General features: G+C 38.6%; 1 protein-coding gene across 16 annotated transcripts in view; it reads left to right on the top strand.

The window, feature by feature from the left end:
- The window catches only part of CHL1 (cell adhesion molecule L1 like), a 192,325-nt gene that overhangs the window by 34,470 nt on the left and 143,401 nt on the right, over positions 1 to 14,454 (top strand). The window contains exon 1 of one of the 16 annotated variants that reach the window (XM_030570022.1): positions 14,054 to 14,074. The exons of the other annotated variants lie outside the window; for them this stretch is intronic. The gene's annotated coding sequence lies outside the window, so the exon portion shown is untranslated. Of the gene's footprint in view, positions 1 to 14,053; positions 14,075 to 14,454 lie in introns of those variants that run through there. 16 annotated transcript variants of the gene reach the window in all.

Genomic DNA, 14,454 nt, shown 5'->3' with positions numbered 1-14,454 from the left:
AAAGGGTGAGGTGTCATGTAGCATGACCTTCTGCAGCTTCCATGCCCTACAATCTATGAATCACTTCTTTCAAACAGGGCACTGAACTTAGAGTTGACCAGTTGAAATCAACACATTGAGGGCTGGATCCTCAGCCTGATTCGTTAAACCAGCTGGAGTGAGGGACAAGGTTGGGTACACTTTATAAGTAATTGCCTCTGTGGTCAAAGAGTTGCCCCTAACTATGCAATAATTCACATAGAAAACAGAGAAACAATCAACAGTAGTTCTAGTTAAGTGTTTGAGATCATGTTTGGTCTTAAAGCCATATTTAGCTTTGTTAGTTCTGCTCTGTAATAGCATAAATAGAGTTATGTAATACCATGGCTTTTTACTAGGTCTTTGTATGTGTTGTGATAGGCCAAGTGACGGACACTATATTCTTTCATGTTCTTTATGTTCTCTTTTGTTTCGATGGTGCCATGAAGTGGTGTTACTTATGCATTAAACAAGAAAGTACTTCAATATATGATCAAAGGAGATGGAGGAACACAAGGTCACAAAGAATATATGTAGAGCTCTGGGTGAATGATAAGTTGAGTTTAAAAGCTTCGCAGGCTGATTAATTCCATTCTTAGATCGCCTGCTTGGAGGATTCTGGTGCCTCCAATAGGCAACAATCTCCTTTTGAATCTTTCACTGGGAGGTTGCCTGGGAGAACTGCTGCTGTTACTATAGTTTGGGGCCTAAAGAGGCCACCCCAAAGGTCAGACGCTGAGAGATTTCCTCAAAGAGTTTATTGATTTTGCTGGAAGGCTGAATTGAAAAAGAGGACTCCCTCCCAGATCTGCTACTGATACCAGAGTCTCCTCGCACTGCCTACACAGAACACAGTAGTAAAAGTATAAGTGTAGGGAAAGCTGTCAAAAAAACAATGTAAGTGAGTCATACAGAAAGTGAAAACCCCAGTCTCTTTCTCTGACATCTTAGAGTAGGTGATAATATTGGTTACTGCTCCATGAAGACAGAAAGGGTTTTCTTATTTTATGGATGTTGGAAATGGACTATATTAGCGGCAAAATTGAGCAGAATAAAGATTTAGGGTCAGATCCTCAGCTGGAGTAAATTGGCAGAGTTTCCTTGACTGGAATGGAGCTATGCTGATTTATACTAGCTGAGGATTTGGGTCTGACTTTTTCCCACACATTTTAGGTTCTTAAATGTATATGTGGGCAAAACCCATGCACAATTGCTGTGACTAGGAGTGCAGGTTTGTAATGTGTGCAATCCGATTAATTTTACACACAAATTAAGTATGCCTATTTTGCCCACCTACCTTGTCTGAAATGTGGCCTTATAAATGGCCAAAATGCTATAGGTAGCAGTTAGCAAACTATTCAACTGGATGTCTTTCTCAGCCCTTCTATTTACATTTATTACCAATTCTCCCATTCTGTTGACATCTCTATTTGAATCATTAAAAAAGATAGCGTATTTCATGGTCTAAGAAGATATTTGTTGGTTGTACCTTTTTTGATCCGCAGACATTTTTATAGCTCAGTAAAATTGAGCTAAAATGAAACCTACACATTCTGAAATTTTGGGTTGTTTCAGAGCAGGGGAGGGGAGAGGGAAGATTCAGATTAATAATTTAGTGGAGCTGTAATTTAGTTAAAAATAACAGCAAAACAGTTAAGCTCTTTTAAATTCCCAATAACACAATATTGACAGTATACCAGTTATTTTTTTAAAATGTGCTCAGGACTCCAGATTCATCTATTTTGGTAGATATGTTCCTAAAGCTGTCACTCATCCTCCATAGTTTCTTTGTGATGTGAGGGAATTGTAATGAGAATGAATGAATAATAATGAATGCATTATTCAGTATCTATACATATCCGTTGAGTAATTGATTTTTATCATCATTTTCTATATTCCCTATGTCAGTCCAAATGTGTCTGCAACATAATTTTTTTTTAAAAATTGAAGTCATGTTTTATTAAACTGTAGCCGTTCGTTCAAGAACAGCTTACTTTTTTATTGCGTTATCCTAATGAGCCCCTTGCTTTTGAAGTTTATATTAAATATGCATGTGCATCATTCTTTCTCTCACTTTCTACTTTTATAGTGAGGTGAAGATGCATATCTGTGACTAAAGAGCTGAGGTTTTTTTCTTGCAGCAGTGACTCTTTGATACAGTGGAATCCAGTTACAAGAATCAATTTGGGCATCTTCTATTTTGATCATTAAATCTGTATTATGATCACAATGGGCAGATCCATTGCATTTCCCAAGTCGGGTTTCTGCAAAGAAGCAAAATATCTCCATCTTGCAAAGAGAAGCAAAGTTCAAATAGGCACGTTAGTGTCATAGAAGGTTGATCGGGTTTTAATTGACTCTAACTGGCATTCCCATAGGCTGTGGTATTTTATACCTGCAGTTGAGTTCCCCTCAAAAATGTATGGGGTTTTTATTGCCTTTGAAGACATTACACAAACTCAAAATAATTACTTCTAAATTTGTTCCTTACAACTGAATGCCCTCTGATCAGGACAGGTGATTGGAAAGCACATTAGCACCAGTTCTTTGGAAAGCAATCTGAATCATTAGTCTTTCCGCCATTGAAGTGAGAGATGTCTGCCCAGAATAAACAGTTTGGTCAAACATTTTACCTGCTTGTAATCCTATGGAATGATTATACCAGTAAACATATATAGGTTTTTTTTAAGTCTATAAAGCCTCAATCCAAGATAATATTGAACAATGTGTTGAATTTTAAGCATATGAATAATCCCATATTTAAAGTTAAGCATGTGCCTAAATGCTTTGCTTCATTGGGTTATAAAATATGTATTCACCCCTATGCTGAAATATAAAGAGTAAATATGCTTGCAGTGATAAAGGGAAATATAATGCCACTCACTGGACTGCTGTTTCAAGGATTTTCAGATGATTTTCATACTATTCTCTCCCCCAGCTGTTCAAAAATTACAAAGCTGAAGGGTCCATCTTTACCAAGTGTCACATTTTGTGGTAGCAAAACTCTCCATGAGCATATCTTCTTGTTAATAAGAAGGGATCTGATTACCACATCACGCTCAGAGCTGGGCAAATGATTCATAACAAACAATTTTATTCAACGTATTTCATCTTTTTTCTCTTTGCAGATTGTTTTTAATTTGTTCATGGACAATCTCAAATTTCCTTATTCTTCTGAATTATCTGTATTTGTCCTCATAGGGTAATTTTTAGTCTATAAATCCCTTGCCAGTAGTATTTTGAAAATGTTCTAAAATTCACACTCACTACTTAACTTACATATTACAGTTTCTTTGGCCTGATAAATTATTGTCTGGTTATGCCGAAAGAAGGACAGGAGACATTTGACATGGGTGTAATCAGGCCGCAACTTTTATTATTAGATGTCTGGGACTACCCGGCAGATAAGTGTACAATGAAAGTAACCCCATGTTTATTCTGTAATTACCTGGGGAGCTTTTTCCAGGTCCCTACAACAAATCCATTGCTATAAGGTGGGCTATAAGAATGAAAGGGTTGGCTCCCTGCTGTACCAATTATAGGAGTCCCCAACTACCCCCCTTTTTCGTTTCTTTAATGAACACCTCTTTTAAAGTCCTTCTATAAGCCATTTATCCGCTCACTGTAAACCTTTCCTTTGGAGTACTTGCCCTGGACATCCACCCTACACTTAAATAATGAGTTGTGACCTATGGCCTACCACCTGTCATGCCATGCTCGAACAGAGCCCTTCCTGAAACCTGGTATGGGAAGGTGAACAAGCCCCAGCTGCACCCAAGCCAATATGGTGGTAAGGGAAAAAATGCCTTCCCAGTCCTCCTAAAAAGGGAATGCCCACAGCAGGTGTTGACCAAACCTGGCATTTTACCACCTAAAAGGGAGGGAGGATGGGTCCTGCTTCAGCCTTGGTCCATGTAAAAAGGAAGGCTTTAGGTGCACAGCTGCCTCTTTTAAACCCTGCATTCCCAGAGGATAAGTCAGCAATCGTGCTGTCCCTTTTTGCAGCAATTTTCCTCTCTCGTCCCTACCTCCCAGCCGTAAAGCACTGTTCCCTTGACTTGGCCAGCCAGCCAAGCGTGCGTGTGCGCACACATCCGCTTAAAAGTGCAGGGTGGGCATTTGTGTAACTGACCAACAACTACATTAAGTTACAACTGTGTAGTCCAGTGTGAATTTTCAGTTCAGCATTGAAAATTTGCAGTGGTCAGTGATGCTGTTTGGAATTCACTTTTAGTAAATATCCAAAATTCAGTCTTACAGTTCATTTTGCTTGAGTCCTTGAACTAGCACAAATTGTTCCTTCACTAGAAACACCACTCAAGTGAACATGAAAAGGGTGCTGACCCAGTGAAAGCAGGTTAGTTGTACAACTTGAATAAAAAACATGTGAATAACCTTTTTAGATATTCCTGTAAGATTGCAGTTTGATAAATACTGTAAATGGAAGACGGGACGGTGCTTCAATGCTACTATATAACAGGTGTGAAATAGTTGTCATTTGAATTACGTTTATGTTGGAGACATGGAAAAGGGCAGCTCAAACTCATACAGTTCTGCTTAGTTGTTGTTTTTAAAGAAATGGGAGAAATTAGAGACCCAGTGCCTCAGCTGGTGTAAATTGGTATAGCTCCACTGAAGTCCAAGGGAGTTATGCTGATTTATGCCAGCTAAGGATCTGGCCCAGAATATCTACCCACGACTAGATGTTCAAAATACAAGAGTGGATTGTATGAAGATTTTCTTCCCTTAAATCCCAACATTTTGAATATAAATACATATGCACTGTGGAAAAAAATTGTGCTCCAGCATCTAATATAAAGTTGTAGCATACAGCATTATGTGACTCTATATTACCAGCCCAGAGGGAATCCTCTTTTTGCTATATAAAAGAAAATGCATACCATTCAATTTGCATGTACTTTATGTTCCAAAGGAGTTCAAGGAAAGGTAGTAGCAAAGCAACAACAGTAGAAATGACTTATGGTTGATATGTTGTAAAAAGCAAATGGAAGTGTGCCCTATACCACAGGGACTCTAAATGCAAAATCATTCTAACTAATAAGCATATACTAAGTGTGCCAAATCCTACCCTAAGGTGTACGCAGCCCACCCTAGTACTGTTAACTGAGTTTACTGGCTTGTATTGACTATCAGGATTTATTGACCCAGGAGGTAAATATTGTCAGAGGTGATTCCTACCAGTCAGAATGTTCCTCAAGAGACCATAAATCTTGGTGTTCACTGAAATTTAAAGTCAATGTATGTACAGGTATCATAAATTGAGTTTAATTGCTGAACACTTACCATGATCATTAAATATTGCTACATATAGGGCATGAATTTATTTGCCTAAACCTAATTTACATGGAGGGGGAAAAAACACATGTACCTAGCAAGTAAGAAGCCTAAGTGACCATATGCTTACATAAATATTGCACCTGATTTACTTCTGGTATGTGTCAGTACAGCCTTATTTCTGATTATTGGTCTTTTTATTTTATCAGCCAGAATCTGATCCAGTGTATTGGACTGACAAAATATCGTTCTGCCCTGCCTTATTTTATTGGTACTATAAATCATAGAGCTACTGAAATTGTTAAATTGAACCATGTATTGAGTGAAGAGATCTTGGAGTTACTGTGGATAATTCTCTGAAGACGTCCACTCAGTGTGCAGCAGCAGTTAAAAAAAAAAAAAGCAGACAGGATGTTAGGAATCATTAAAAAAGGGATAGAGAATAAGAAGGAGAATATCTTATTAGCCTTATATAAATCCATGATACGCCCACATATTGAATACTGTGTACAGATGTGGTCTCCTCATTTCAAAAAAGATATACTGGCATTAGAAAAGGTTTAGAGAAGGGCAACTAAAATGATTAGGGGTTTGGAACAGGTCCCATATGAGGAGAGATTAAAGAGGCTAGGACTTTTCAGCTTGGAAAAGAGGAGACTAAGGGGGGATATGATAGAGGTATATAAAATCATGAGTGAAAGTGAATAAGGAAAAGTTATTTACTTGTTACTATAATATAAGAACTAGGAGCCACCAAAAGAAATTAATGGGCAGCAGGCTTAAAACAAATGAGTTCTTCTTCACATAGCGCACAGTCAACCTGTGGAACTCCTTGCCTGAGGGGGTTGTGAAGGGTAGGGCTATTGCAGGGTTTAAAAGAGAACTAGATAAATTCATGGAGGTTAAATCCATTAATGGCTATTAACCAGAATGGATAAGGAAAGTCCCTAGCCTCTGTTTGTCAGAAGGTGGAGATGGATGGCAGGAGAGAGATCACTTAATCATTACCTGTTAGGTTCATTCCCTCTGGGACATCTGGCATTGGCCACTGTCAGTAGACAGGATACTGCGCTGGATGGACCTTTGGTCTGACCCAGTAGGGTCATTCTATGTTCTTATGCCCTTATTACTGATTGTACAGCTAAGTTGAGCACGTCAAGATCCTCTTCATTTTTAATAATGCTCTTGGACAGTAATAAGTGGAAGATTTTTGATACTTAGCTGCTTTGTTTTTTTGCCACAGTCATTACAAGTTACTGTATTTTCAATTCTCATTATTTTGATACATATCGGAGTTTTCAGTATATATCAACTTTCAGTTCAGTTTAGGTAAGAGTAAATTGGTGACTTGTACACTCTAGAGGGTAAAGTTTGTTGAAAATAGGAATTTATGTCCCATGGGAAGTTTCAATATTTCATAATTTGTTTTCATCCTGAATTGGAACAAAAAGAAGAAATTTTAATTTTTCACAGAATAGAAAGTTCCAAAAAACATAAACTGGAAAATGTTGAAATGCTTCACTTCAACATTTTTTATAAAAATGAAAGTTTCCAATATTCCTGAATTGAAACATTTCACTTCAGCTTGTTGAAACAAGTTGAAATGTTTTATTTAGGCTTTGTTTAACATTTGAACTGCATCCATCTGAGCTATAGGGTGCCTCTTGAAAGATGTACGATAGTTTGAGTATCCAATGCCATCATTGTCCTCTGTGGTCAGAGCAACCTGGTCAGACTACATCTCTCATGAGTCACTCATGGGAATTCTAAGATTCACCATACTGGCTGAAACAGAGTGGAGTCTGAGGTATATCACAGTATAAGTAGTCCAGCCTGGGAGTCTGGTCTGTAGAGGAGATTGGGCATATGAGGTACACTGGCTGCTCAGGAAGGCAGATTGATTCTGGACTGATCCAAAACATTGTTTTGTTTGTTTTTTTTTTTTAAGATGACAATTGAAACATTTCAGCAGAATAGACATTTTCCCATAGAATATTTTAATTTAGCAGAATCTACAATTTCTGTTGAAAAACCATTGCAACAGAATATTCCCAACTAGCTCTTCTGGAGTGATGTAGAAGAGAATATTTCACCTCAGCAGTAAATTAAAAATAAGTGGGTCTTGGATAGAATCCTACCAAAGGGTTCTTTATTTACGAAGAAGCCTTCAACAAAAATGAAATAGTCAACCCTATTCCTTAATATGCCCTGGATTAATGTGCACTTGCTATATGATTTTGATCCACAGACTTCATTTTCCGACTCCAGTCAATGCTAATAGATTACCAAGCAACTGTTTCATGTCATTATTTTAAACCTTTTTCTCAAAATATTTTACAGAAACATCACAGCACTTGCATGTAGCAATATGCATTCAGTGTGTACATTTTATAAGACTATTATGTCTAAGTTAAATATGTGACTTTGAGAACACTTCTTGTCTGATTTGTTCTGTTACAGTTTGTAATGGAAAATGAGTAGAAAGCAAATCTACTGATTTTTTTTTTTTTACTACATTCTGCTTATATTGACTTGAATGGCCAAACCCTACATTGAAAGAGAGACCTTTAAAAAGAACTTTTTTTTATTATGAAGTATATTTTTTTCAATATTCATGACTTTGTATAAAAGTAGCATGACAAATGTAAAACTCAAAAATGCATTTTGGCAGTGGATTTGCAATTATGAATCATAATCCATCACTAATTTTACATTGCATGTCAACTAAAATGTATGTGTTCATTTTCCATTGTTGTAAAGTTAGCTCTACTCCACTTCTTAAAGATTAAATAATTAAAATAATTAAAAAATGTGAAAATATTTACTCTTGGATTACTCTTGGATTACCACCTATGTCATCATTGCAGTTATGGCATGTTTTGCCTTCATTATGTAAGTGGATGATGATCATTTCTAAAATTTAGGTTTCATGTTTTTCTTTTAAGAGTTAGAGCATATTTTCTTTTTTTCCCCTCTCCACATATTAATTTATGGCCTTTGATTTAAACTGGAGACTTAATCACGAATTGCTCTCCAGTTCATTTCCCGCATACGTGGAATACAAAACACCACTAAAATGCTTTGTCATTTCAAGGACAGTGATTTTTTTTTTTTTTTTGAAAGGACCATGGTTTATTCATGTGATGCTTCACTTTTTACCAAGTTGGTTCATAAATAGTTTCCTTCTATGACTACACCCTCATCCCAAAAAACTTCTGTATTAATATGCAGGTAGCAGGCTCATTCCTTACTTTATTACTCCATAACTCTTACTAAAGTAAAGATCAAGTAAGGACTGCAGGATTTGATTCTTCACTCGCCTGTTAAATATACAGCAGTGGCAAAAGTTTCTGTGGTCTGCCCTGTAGAACATGCTCTGGTCTCGGAGTGTCTGGTATGAGGAGCCAGACATACATGGCTGCATGAGTGAGTTGGTTATAGGAGTGGTTCACTGCGGCCTAAGCAACAGGTTGATCTTACCTTTGGCTACCACACCCCTATTCACATCTTCACGCTTTGTTAACCCTTCAGTGCCAAAGCGTAGTCATCATTTTCTTCAATAATACAAAGCAACTTTGTGCCTGGTCTCCTGTGTGCAAAGCTGAGAGGGACAGAGGGACTACTCCCTCCATGAACTCCTGGTAGCATCCATTGCCCCAGAGGGCCAGGAAGAAAGTAGAGTTATGTCCCTGCCTTGTTTGCTCAATAGCTGGCAGAATAGGAAGGGCATGCAGGGGCAGTGTTGGGGCTATCAAGAACAGTATAACTCAGAACAGTGATGCTTTGCCCTGGAACGTTAGCTTTTTTATGGAGACTCTCGCAGCCGTGAGAGACTGTGAGCATGCAATGCCACGAAGTTCCACAGCAGACCAAATACAAGCGCCATTTAAATGTTCAGATTCCAGTTAGCATAATGTATCTTATGTGAGTCTATACTTATCTGTGGAATAATAAAACACCATTTGAAGTTTCTCAAGGTGGCAGAGATCCAGTAACACAGCTCTATTGCCATCTGTGATGTGGCATAGGGAAAGTGGGTGTGGCCAGAGCAGAGCTGCACTCCCATTATTCCTGGCTGCTGGAATTGCGCCTTGAGACCACAAGTGGCTAGATTTAAGTTGCAGCACAGCAGGTCAGTCAAACCCCAGCCCCCAAGAATAAGGGAAATACAAAGATGGCTTCAAGCCACCTTTGTCCCCCTCCTCTTTCAATTTCTGCACCAAGCACAACTCAGCTGGAACAGAGAATAACACTCAGTGAGTGAGCAGCTGATATGAGTAAAATCCTCAAATGCTCAGTCCCCCGCTTGAAAACAAATCTAACCCCTTTAGCCCTTTGGAAAATTGGAAGACATGAAGCAATTCTAATAGCAGTAGTAATAATTAATGACAAGATGCAGTTGCAAAGCAGGGAGCAAAAGTGGCATGTAAATATAGTTAGTGTCTCTCTCTCGCGCGCACACACTCTCTCTCTTGTTTTTATTTAATCCCTGCAGATCTAAGAGAGAGGTGCATTTCACCCCTTAAAAATATATTCTACTACAGCAATCCTTGAACAATAGATATGGTTAAAATATAAGTCTTTCTTCCCCTCCTCTTTAGCAACCGGGGTTCAAATACCAACACAAGTTTTTTAGCACATACAGCAGACATTAGTTTCCATCAAGGAATACATTGTTCCAGTAATACTGCCCCTTCTAGTTGCACACTAAATGCAATCACTTGGACTTTGCAGCTGTGAACTCACTGCAGCTCTGAATCAGCCACATGGCTACTAATACACACAATGAACAGTTATAATAATAACTGTCCTTTCCCCATTTAAGAAACCATAAGCCCATAGCCCACGTCTCTCACAAATCATCTTCTTTAGCCCTCTGTAAAATAGACACTTGACTTTTAAACTCAAGCAGCTTTTTAAAGATATTTATGCATTTCCCTGAACAAGGGAAAACAGCAGCCTGCTTATGCCTGCTGGGTAACCCATGCCTCCAGGAATAATAGTGCTTTTCTGTGGAAAGCATCATTTGACACTGAAGAGTCTCAAAAATAGATCACAGAATAACATTTCCATATTTGGATGACAAAAAAGACACAGGAAAGCATAATTCAGTCTGGGCTGCAGACAGGTGCATTCTTGTAGACCGGTACATTCCTTGCAGTTTTCCAGGAATTCAAGTCATCTTCCCAATGAAATAGAATAATACACAGTCCCATATTCCATCAAGTGCTACTAGATTCACAGGGAGGTTCAAGTGGGCAAGAGGTATTGTGTGAAGTAGGAATGCTTGAAACCTGAGGATGTCTTAAAATGGACACCCTTGTAAAAATCTTTGGGCCAATTTCTTAGCTGGTGTAAATTGGAGAAGCTCTTTCGAAATCAATGGAGCTATGCTGGTTTATATCAATGGACAATCATGTCCCTTAACGTTAGGCTCTAAATATGTTTATCTCATTCTGTGTTTGTACAAAGGCTAGCACAATGGGGATCCAATCTCAATTTGGCCCATAGGCACGACTAAGTAATATGGTAAATAATAAATTTATCATTACAGAATCGATTCCTAATCTTGTATTCCTTGTTCCTCTAAATATCTCATTGCTGTATGTGTGAGGTTTTTGGAGGCACAGGGAATGCAGGATCAGGTCCAAAGCCACATTCATTTCCCTACGTTCTGAAAGTAAACTCAGTGTACTGTAATAGTAGAGAAGCACTGACTGATTTTTAGTGGTGTCTCTGGCCTCTGCATATGGGTACCTAACACAAATTAAAAAGAATCAGAACATTAAGCAAAAGCCATTTAGCAAAATACTTGCAGATCTAATACAATAAAATAATGGATATATTTTCCTCATATATTGTCATACATTTGAACCTAATTTTATATTAATGATAATGATTATCCCCTTTTAAGAGCATCATTGATGGTGATAAAGCGTAATAACTATACTATTATTCAGAGTTACTTTAGACTCCTATATGCTGATTCTCCACTGCCTTTTATCTTGAATAGTCACTTATGCCTAAGCAAAGAGGGTGCATTTTGGTGCCATTCTCATAATTTTACACGCACTTTGCACAGGTGTGAATGGCTTCACCAACCCTAAGCTAATTATAGCTTATGACTCTGCTGGATTAGACAGCATATTGGGGGTACAGAGCCAAGGCCCCCACTCACTTAATGGGATAATAAATATTGGCTCTTGTTCTCCCCACTGCGAGCAGATTAGCAAAGCAAGTAGCCCAAGCAAAGACGTGAGGATGCTCACTACACCCCCTTACTCCCTTGCATTGATATGTAAGGAAGCTCGCAATTGACAACTTCACTTTTTTATTTTTTTCCATTAGTCATAGGACGTGCTCCCCTCATTTCAGGGATCAGAGGAAACAAAAACCTAGCAGAGTCCTAGAGTGGACTGAGATGATGCTGAAAAAGGAGAATATCCACCTCTGCAGCTTTGTTCTCTACCTGTCCCCTACTCCATGGAAGCTCCTCCACACTGGGCTCTGTTGTGTAGGAGTAGGCAGACTAGGGGCCTATCTGCTTTCTTCAGCATTCCTTCCCCTCAAATTCTACAGGATGTAGCAGCAAGGTTAACGCTGACCCTGTGTACATAATGTACTCATTGTCTCTTACATCCACATCACCAGTAGGAGGCATGAAAGGCATAATGGGAGCGTCAACCGGTAACATGGCTCCAACAGAACGATGTATGTGAATCAGGCTTTTCCACACCTGGAGCTTACACAGCACAAAAGAGTAGGGGCCTAACACTAGATTGCCCTGCTCCTTGGGTAGCCATTTAAACCTATGGAAAGTGATAAAATGTTACTGAATTACATTGGACTACACGGGGTACAAAGCAGCATCGATCCAAGTCCTGCAATGTTGACTACAATCGATATGAGGCCACTCATAATCTGCAGAGAATTGCTAAGGAGGGAAGAACCTATTTTAAAAGCATAGTGCTTTATTTGGCTGTGTCTGGATATGTGGTTTGTTGCCACTTTTTTTTTTTCTTACATTTTAGTCGTGTCATATCATTCCATATACAGGGGACCACATCCTCAGCTGGTATGAAATGATATAGTTTATGGTTTTCAATAAGCAGGAGCAGATGGTTCGAAGTGGAAAGCAGGGTGCTAGGAGTGAGTTTCTAAAGGGAAGTGATGGCCTCTCACCTGTACCTCTGATGGAATCTTCCATTGGTATAAATTTGTCACAAAGTGAGTAGTCATTTTCCGAAACCTTCCTTGGCAGTCCTCATTATCTCTCTAACAACATCTTTTCCTTCATTTCTATTATCTGTTAAGTGAATTTGCTGGAGAAAAGAAGGTTAAGGCCTTCTTTCAGCAAAAGTGAATACTCCTACAGAGTTCCTTTATATCATTCTCTGGTCCTTTTCTGTCTGCCTTTTTAGACTCTTGTCATGGATGGCTCGGAGTTAAAGGTTGATTGATAGGTCCAGGTGCACCTCACATGATTTGAAAGGAAGCGGAGGATTTTTGACGATGCCTTTTTTATTTTATTTATTTTTTAAATTATGGTCTCCTATCAAGCATTTCAGTTACTTTCCTGTGTGAATTACAAGTAACGTGAAAAAGAAAAAACAAACCTTAACAGACTCAAGCAATAGGCTGAAACCAACAACCTGGGGTGTAAATCTGTGTCACTCTAGCCTGTTGTGCATTAAATTGCCATATGGACCTCCTACTATGCATTAAAAGTTCCATGGCATGCTTTGATGTACTTGGGTTCCAAACAGGAGTACCTCACAGCAAACGATAGAACTTTTAGTGTGTGATAGCGGGGTCCATATAGGAACTTAGTCTAGTATTCTGCAGATTTGCACCCGAACTTGCCATGTACTAAGTCTCCATGTATATTTAAGGGCTTGTATACCAGTCAGTCCATTGTGTCAGAGCAGGATTACGTTCTTCATTTTGAAGCAGAGATTGATGTATGTGTTCTGTGTCTGATTATTTTTAAAACTTTCCATTGACTGAATCAAGCTCCTAAATAACAAGGCAACACACTGACCATCAGGGCTTTGAACTAAAATCCACAGTGCATCTGGAACTATCGAAATTCTGGTCTCTCGCATGGACCTGCAGTGCACCAAGTGAGGCCTGCTAGCTAGACGTGCCTTACTGAAGTATATGTGTACACAGAATTTGGCCATGCATCTCAAAGGAGCTAACCACTATTTAAAAATGTAGCTGTCAGTTTGAAGTACTAAGGTGTGTGTAGGCTGGGGGGTGGGATTTGTCTGTGGGGAAATAACAGTCTGCCTCTAACTCTGTTGGAATAAGACCAGATAAAGAGATTATCGAGTAGTGTCAAGGAAGAAAAAAAAGGTTAGCTGAATTTCCCTTCATCACTTTTTTCCCTAAAAATATTTCACTGACTGTCTTGTCACTCATGCAAAGATTCTTGATAGTAAATCACTGGTAAAGGTGACCTGCATAGAAAAAAAAATAGGCTGATGTCCTTCTTTTGCTCTTTACTAGTATTTGGAAATTAATGCCTGAAATGTGTATTGTGGTGGTTCTCCCTGATTAAAATGTGGGACTTGGGAGAGGTGGTTTTAAGTCACCTTACTCTCCCCATTTCCAGGGTCCAGCACACGTCAGAGAAGCCTGAGGGTGCAAAGCGGTGGTTACACCTGTTAACGTGGCCCAATGTGTGAAATAGCTCTTCAAAAAGAGCCCAGTAGTATAAATGCTAAGAGATAGGCACAATAGTGAAGAAATATCACACGTGAGTATAGTGTGTGTGTGTGTGTGTATATGAGATACAAACAGGTTGATCACTAAAGATATGCTTGAAATGGAGAGAACATGACTGAAGAAAATAGTTAAGAAATATTCCCTTATTTTTTTTCTTGATCATATACTTCTTTTATAGCACCTTGTATCTATTATTTTAAATGGAACACCTTTCAAGCCTGCTCCGGATTGGTGAACTGAAGTAGGAGAAACAGGAACAATATATTTTTTGATACTTTATCCTAGTCAGAAGATCACAGGTCCTCCAAACCATTCTTTTTGACCCTTTTGAAGTCTAGATATCTTAAAAAGTTATTGTGTAGATTGAAGGATAGAAGCATGAAAAAAGGAAATTCTACACTGGGGTGATTG

The sequence above is a fragment of the Gopherus evgoodei genome, chromosome 7 (assembly GCF_007399415.2).
Source record: "Gopherus evgoodei ecotype Sinaloan lineage chromosome 7, rGopEvg1_v1.p, whole genome shotgun sequence".
Taxonomy (NCBI): domain Eukaryota; kingdom Metazoa; phylum Chordata; order Testudines; family Testudinidae; genus Gopherus; species Gopherus evgoodei.
This window is presented reverse-complemented; position numbering and strand designations above follow the sequence as displayed.